The following is an 8,630-nucleotide window of genomic DNA, read 5'->3' as shown; positions in this document are numbered from 1 at the left end:
AGGATGAACTTGTAAGTTTTTTATTATTATTTATCTTTATATTTTTTAAATAAATATTTTATATATTTCTTGGCTAATAATGGCGGTTTTTTTAGATCGAAGCAAATGACGGTAATCCCGTTGATCGTCTCCAACTCATTAAGGTGGCTCACACTAACAAGACGACGGGTCAAATTCAGGACCCCGTGATCAAAGGTGTAGTTGATTTGGTGGAAGCTGAAATAGTTTCTCAATCTCAGCCTCTCTCTGATGACGGCGACTCTACGGGAGCTTCAACCAACCTGTCTCTATTGCAAATAAATGAGATGGTTGAAAAGGTAATTTTTTTTATTAATATATTTTTTTTATAATGTCGATTACTTACTTGTCCCTATTTACTTACTTTAAATATTTTTGTAGGCGGTTCCTAAAAGGAAAGGAGGCCGTTTAGTTGGGTTGGCCCGTCGTGCTTCTTCGTATCCGGCATCTTCTTCGCAAGCTCCGTATGCCGATCCCATGATTCTCGAGGAGCTACATGACAAAGATGAACAGATTGGGGCATTGGAGGAGCAGAACACCACAATCCTTTCGGAGAATGCCACTATCCGTTCGGAGAATGCCACTATCCTTGCTGAGTTGGCATCCCAGAAGAAGTTCAACACCGAGATTATGCAGAAGCTAGATCGTTTGTTGTCTTCGAGTTCATCTTAGTTTATTTCGGCTTTTTAAAACTTTCGGAATTTTTTTTTTATTTCGGTTTGTATGAATTTTAAACTTTCTGAATGTTTTTTTCCTATTTCGGTTTGTATGAATTTAAATTATATAATATTATTAGTTTTAAATTTCTGATTTTTTTAATTTATTAATATCAAAAAATATATAAAAATGCAAAATTAATTCGTAAAAAAAATGGGTATATACCGACGGACAATGGTCGTCGGAATATACCGACGGACATATATCCGTCGGAATTTACCGACGAACCACATTTCGTCGGAATATACCGACGAACATGTTCGTCGGTATATTCCGACGACCATTGTCCGTCGGTAAATTCCGACGCCCAAAGTTCGTCGGAATACACCGAGGAACACGCTACGTCGGAATTGTCCGAGGAACGTTCTCCGTCGGTACGTAGTTTTTCCGATGAACTCTGGTCTCGTGTGTCCGCATCGTAATATCGTCGGAAGTTCGTCAGAATGACGTTTCTCGGTATTCGTCAGAAAGTCGTCGGAAGTTCTGACGAAATTCCGACGAATTTTTTTTTTCCGACGAAACGATACCGACGGACGGGTTCGTCGGAAATTCGTCGGAATAGACCGATTCCGACGAATTTCCGACGATTTCGGCCATCAGAATCCCCCTGTTTTCTTGTAGTGTACTCTCCTATACCAGTACAAAATAAATATTCCGCAAATATGTATTCCGGAGACGGGATATATGAATGGAATATTGATGGAAGATCAGAATACGAAATAATGAATTTATTACAAGAAATGGGAATGGCCGCTATGGCCTATAAAGCTAAAGGAAATGATGATAAGCAATCATGCATCTTATTAATAGTAGGGTTCAACGGAGCATTAAGATACTGGTGGGATAACTCACTAGACAAGGTTACCCAAGAATCGATTATCAACCATACTGAAACAAGAACGGTAGAAAATGCTGAAGGAGAATTAGAACAAGTAGAAACACAAAACGCAGTAGAAGTATTAATTCATACTATAACCATGCACTTTATAGGAAATCCGAAAGAAGAACTAGAAAGTAAAAAAATAATCTTAACCAATTTAAGATGTCCGACATTAGGAGATTTTAAATGGTATAAAGATGTATTTGTAACAAACATATTTCAAAGAAATGATTGTACTCAAGCCTTTTGGAAAGAAAGATTTATAGCAGGATTACCAACATATTTCGCAGAAAGAGTAACAAACAAATTAAAAGAATACTCAGGAGGACAGCCAATCCCCTGGAATTCAATAACTTATGGTCAATTGTTCGCATTTATCAAAAAAGAAGGATTAGCAATATGCCAAGACCATAAAGATAAAAAGAGAAATGAAAAATTTCAATTTAAAACAAATATGGGATCATTTTGTGAACAAAATGGATATAATCAACTCAATCCCCCATCAAGAAATAAAAGAATTAAATATAAAAATAATCAAGGAAAATTTAGAAGACATTATCAAAAATATAACAATCAAAATAAAAAATTTAATAAAAAATCTAATGATCAATATTATTCAAAAAACAGAAAATCTTATAAACCAAATGATAAACAAAAAATTGTATGCTGGAATTGTAAAAGGTCAGGACATAAGTCCTCAGAATGCAAAATGAAAAGAAAAATCAATGAAATATTCCAGGACCAACCTGATATTCAACAAAAATTAATGAAATTACTAATATCAGAATCAGAATCATCCAACGAATCAAGTAACGAAACCTCAGAAAATGAGATAGACAATATAAGCAATTCTTCAGAAGAACCGCCAGAGTTATCTGACAACTTATGCAACTGCAAATTAATTAATGTCATTACAAAGGATAACGATAAACAATTCTTATTGGAAATAATCGATAAAATAGACAACCATGATATTAAAAGAGATTATTTAATAAGACTAAAAGAAATAATTAGTAGAGAAAGTGAATTATTAACCCCAGATACCTTTAGTTTAAACAAAATATTGGAAAAATATCCAACCCAAAGTTTGTTCCGACAAGTAACAACAGGAGAATTACAAACCGAGGTTAAACAAATAAAAAGTCAAATAAAGGAATTACAAATAACAGTCAACCGACAAGAACTGAGCCAATTCCATATGGATGCAAGACTAGCAATAATAGAAAATAATTACAATAAACCAAACGGCACTAATAGAACTGACCCATCCACAAGTAATCAAAATACGTCTTTAGACAAACTAAAGGGAATAGTAATAAGCGAACCAAATGAAGATGAAACAGAATATATACAAATGATTAACAAAATAAATTACCAAAAATGGTATACAAAAATAACTTTACATATCGGTAACAACTTCAAAATAAATGTAATAGCCTTAATGGACACAGGAGCAGACTATAATTGCATCCGAGAAGGAATTATACCAACTAAATATTATGAAAAAACAACTGAACGTTTAAGTGGAGCTAACGGCACCAACTTAAAAGTTCAATATAAATTACCAAGCGCTAAAATATGTAATCAAGGCTATTGTTTTAAAAATCAATTTATAATGGTTAAAAACTTATCACAAGAATTAATTCTTGGAACTCCATTTTTTACGCAAATATATCCATTTAAAGTAAATGAGATAGGAGTAACAACGAAAATAATGGGAACCAAATTAACGTTCGAATTTTTATCACCTATGAAAACAAAAGAAATATTGAACCTACAACAAAATACAATAGGAAAAACGATCAATTTGATCAAGAACAAACAAAATCATATTCAATACTTACAAGAAGAAATAACATACAAAAAAATAGAGGAACAACTCAAAACGCCATACACAATAAGTAAAATAAAAGAAATAGAAAACAACTTGATAAAACAAGTATGCTCTGAGCTACCAAATGCCTTTTGGCAAAGAAAACAACACATGGTAGAACTACCGTATATAAAAGAATTTAACGAAAGAAATATACCAACAAAGGCAAGACCTATCCAGATGAATAAAGATTTATTAGAAACCTGTAAAAAGGAAATAAAAGAATTATTAGATAAAAAATTGATAAGGCCTTCCGAATCCCCTTGGAGTTGCGCAGCCTTTTACGTAAACAACCAAGCAGAGATAGAACGTGGAGTACCACGATTAGTAATCAATTATAAACCGCTAAACGATGTACTACAATGGATAAGATATCCAATACCCAATAAAAGAGATTTATTAAAAAGATTATATAATGCAAAAATCTATTCAAAATTCGATATGAAAAGTGGATTCTGGCAAATCCAAATTTCAGAAAAGGATAAATATAAAACAGCATTCACTGTACCCTTTGGACATTACGAATGGAACGTAATGCCATTCGGTCTTAAAAATGCACCAAGTGAATTCCAAAACATAATGAATAACATATTCAATGATTATTCTAAATTCACAATCGTATATATAGATGATGTTCTAGTATATTCAACATCAATAGATCAACACATAAGCCACATTAACACATTCCTTAATATAATCAAGAAACATGGATTAGTTGTATCTGCTAAGAAAATGTCATTATTCCAAACAAATAGCAAGATCAATTGAACTATAACACCAATAGCAAGATCAATTGAATTTGCAAATAAATTCCCTGACGAATTAAGAGATAAAACTCAATTACAAAGATTTTTAGGATGTCTAAACTACGTTTCAGACTTCCTACCAGATTTAAGAAAATCTATTCAACCTTTATTCCAAAGACTTCAAAGGAATCCAAAACCTTGGACTAATCAACACACTTTACTCGTCAAACAAGTAAAAGAAAAAGTCAAAACTCTTCCTTGTTTGACACTCCCGAATCCTGAGGCGAATATGATCGTCGAAACTGACGCATCAGAAATAGGATATGGAGGAATACTCAAGCAAAAATTACCAACAGCAAAAACAGAATCAATAATCCGATTCCATTCAGGAATCTGGTTAGGACCTCAAAAACATTATTCAACTGTTAAAAAGGAAGTTCTAGCAATAGTAAACTGTATATCCAAATTTCAAGACGATTTAATTAATAAAAAATTCTTACTAAGAGTTGATTGCAAATCGGCAAAAGAAATATTACAAAAAGATGTAAAGAATCTTGTATCTAAACAAATCTTTGCAAGATGGCAGGCTATATTATCTGCATTTGACTTTGATATACAATATATCAAAGGTGAAAACAACTCTTTACCCGATTTCTTAACAAGAGAATACTTGCAGGGAAAAATTAATCAAGATGGCTGAGCAAAAAAGTAAAAAACCGATGACAGCATCGGATTATGTCAAGAATCAACCATATTTGCAAGGGCGAATTCTTACACCAAATCCATATTCAGCATTAGCGGAATATCCACCGCTATCTTATGCAAAAGCAGCCGCGGAAGGATCTACCTCAAAAGAGACTGTCCCAACATCCAAAGAGCCCGAAACCCCTACCAAATCAACCTACTATGTCAAACCCCAAAAACAGCACCTAATGACTACCCAATTCACCAAACCCATAACTTTACCCCAATTAAAAGCCTTTGTAAACAGAGCCTTTTACCCAGACTGTCCCTATCCAACCGATAACATAACCAAAAACCACACCTTCTATGAGTTTATCCTAGTAGACTCTAGATCTATCGAAGTAACCCATTACCCAGACCAAAAAGACAAAAACACTATTGCCTACTCAACATGTAAAATCCTCAACATTCACCAATCCAAAGACCTTGGATTTATTCACCATCACACAACAAAACCCTTTGTTACCCCAGGTTTTCATATTCAAGGATATACCTATACCGACTATCAAAATGCCTTTTTCAGGGCATTCTTCCTCAGACCCTACGACCACTCCTGGTTCTTCAGCTTTGACCAAAATTGTTCAAAAGCAATACCTGGATGGTTTGCAGAATGGTGGTACTGGTTCGGACCATCAGACGCGATTTACCCAGCCAATCTACTCAAGACCTCTTTCGAGTTTTACAAGAAGCATATTCCAGATCAACCTATCGGACCCTTAAACAAGATTTACTTCCACATCGATATGGGCATTCCCTGGATCTGCTCATGGCACTTCCAACTAGCCCTACATCTTCAAGATATGCCCTATTCTCTTGTCCGAGAATTTAGGGTAAAATGGTGGGAAAAATATAATCAAGACCGATGTAGCTATTCAAACATCCAGAAACACTTTGACACTATCAAGCAAGCGAAACAGATTGTCCAATCAGTTTCAAAAACAGTTCCACTACTTTTACCAAGTCAACTACAGCAACCTTCTCAGAAGAAATCAAGTCCAACTACTTCAACTACATCTTCCTCAAGCCAAAAAAGATCTAAGCATTCAAAGAAGGAAAAACTCGCACAACTCATCGACCAATTAATGAACTCAAGCTCCGACGAAGAAGACGTTAACAACGATCCCAACGACCCGTATGGCGGACCCCTAGCACAAGACCCTTTCGAAGAATAAAAAAAAAAAAAAAAAAAAAAAAAAAAAAAAAATCTAATAATATGTCTATAGCCTAAATTTTGAATTTTGTTCTAAAAATATCCTAGTAGACTCTGTAAATTATTTTCTTTTCGACTTTCTATATTTGTATTAGGTACAAAATAATTATACAGAGTATATCTGTATAAGCATCCAAGACATCACCATCAAGGGACCCACATGAGATAAGCATGGGACCCACCTGGAGACTTTGAAGCAACACGACAAAGGTCTCCATCAGCCAACCAAGACTCGACACGTAGCAAGCAAAGTGTCGGCACAATCAGAAGACGACACGTAGCAAGCCGAGTGTCGGCACAATCAGAAGACGACACGTGGCAACCAATCAATACGCAAACTTCGCCTATAAAAGGAACCCATGAGGAAGAACGAAGACACGGGCAATTTTCGCCAAGCTCTTTCTCACTCTAAAACGCTCTCCCTTCTCTCTAAAAAACCTGTAAAATTTTAAGTTCTATCAGCAATTCTGTAATCAAAGATTGTATCATCAAGATCAATAAAAGTAAGTATTAATCATAATCTTGTCATCATAAGTTTGTCTTTAATCTAGAAAACATATAAAAATAAAAATAAAATAAGAACTTTGTAAACAAATCAATACAAAGAAAGTAAATTAAAACTGGTATCGTCGGAAATTCGTCGGAATAGACCGATTCCGACGAATTTCCGACGATTTCGGCCATCAGAATCCCCATGTTTTCTTGTAGTGTACTCTCCTATTATCTCGGCAACTTGCGAGCAAAAGAAGAAGTCAAAGCTGAGAAAAATGAGGCACTTGTAACAACTAAACAACAGATAAAGAGTTCTATAAAAGGACAAGAGAGCTATCTTCTCAAGGAGGGGGACCTCTCGAGGGAAAGAACAAGAAATAGAACCACGTTCCATTATTCCATTGTATAGAAAAGACAAGACTTATCACCACTTGAGAGAAGAGCCAGAAGAAGACAAGAGGCTTTCTCTACGCTTACTTCATAAAGCAACAACAACCTCGTATCGGTTAAAATCCATAATCATTTACACAGCAAAAGCGACCCTTGACCATGTTAGTGGCGCGAGCTCGTATTCATATACGATGCCATTCACAAAGGTCTTACTTTTAGAGCTTATGAGGGCTTATGACCAGGAATACAATTATTCATTACCTTCATAGCGCTTAAAGAGGATTGTGTGCTTTTTTGTTGATAAAAGATCAACCATCGAAGACCACGTCATTATTCACTACCAGATCGATTACGGCTCCGCCGCCACAAATCCTTAATGACTTCCCAAACTCAAAACGACATCTCGTCCGAGATGGTAAGAGATAACCCGACGTCTTGTTCAAGACCGACAACCCGACGACTTGTTCCAGACCGACAACCCGACATCTTGCTCGATAACGACAACCCGACGTCTTGCTCATAACGACAACCCGACGTCTGGCTCATAACGACAACCCGACGTCTTGCTCGATATCGACAACCCAACATCTTGCTCAAGACCGATGAACACGACATCTTGATCAAGACTTGATCCCGTGATGATTATAACCGAACTACGTTTAGACTTGATCCCTTGACGGGTACGTAGGAAGCTCGATCCCGAGTCCAGTCACGATCCTTCCCTCCCGATATCTCTTTGATATTCGACCTCCGAATATAGTCCATTTTTGTCGACTCATACCTGACTACATCGTTGTGTTCTAAGGATATCGTCGCCCACATCCTTTTTCTTCCCTAGTTTTTATATTCAAACACTATCAAATACTTAGTGTAGATTTTTGGATCTACAACGATCAACATACTTCGAGAAGAGATCTGGAAACTTCACCAAGGCTAGTATCGATCGATACCCACCCTACATCATCGATCTACGCCCACCATATATCATCGATCCACAGGCACCAGATAACATCAATCTATACCCACCCGACTGCATCGATCCACAGGCACCAGATAACATCGATCTATACCCACCCGACTGCATCGATCGACACCCATTGTTGGACGAATTGCAGAGTTGCATTGTTGAGCTGGAACCGATTGAGGAAAGATTGCACAAACCTAAGAGCTCACACCTTGCTGTCCCTGAACATCTGAGACCACCTATATGCGAAGAAGAAGCTGTTGGGATTCATAAAAGAGTGAAAATGAAACATGACCCTGTGAGGTTTGTGGTTCCTTGCGCTGTGGTTGATGTTGAATTTCCTATCCCACCAGATAGAAGTGTCCATTTAGGCTCCTACAATGAGGTATCTGATGATCATATGTATGCAGTAGCTTCTCGGAGATGGTTGAGATTTAGAGGTGAAGTCGACAAAGGGTCAACCGAAGCAGCATCGATCGACACTACGACTTCCTTATCGATCGACACATGTCGCGTATCAGAGTAGAAAGAGTTTGAAGTGTGTCAAAATCTTTTTGATGGAGGCACCACCATGCGATCAGACAAGTTTGGGGAAA

This window comes from Brassica napus, chromosome C6, assembly GCF_020379485.1.
Source record: "Brassica napus cultivar Da-Ae chromosome C6, Da-Ae, whole genome shotgun sequence".
NCBI classification, from domain to species: Eukaryota; Viridiplantae; Streptophyta; class Magnoliopsida; order Brassicales; family Brassicaceae; genus Brassica; species Brassica napus.
This window is presented reverse-complemented; position numbering follows the sequence as displayed.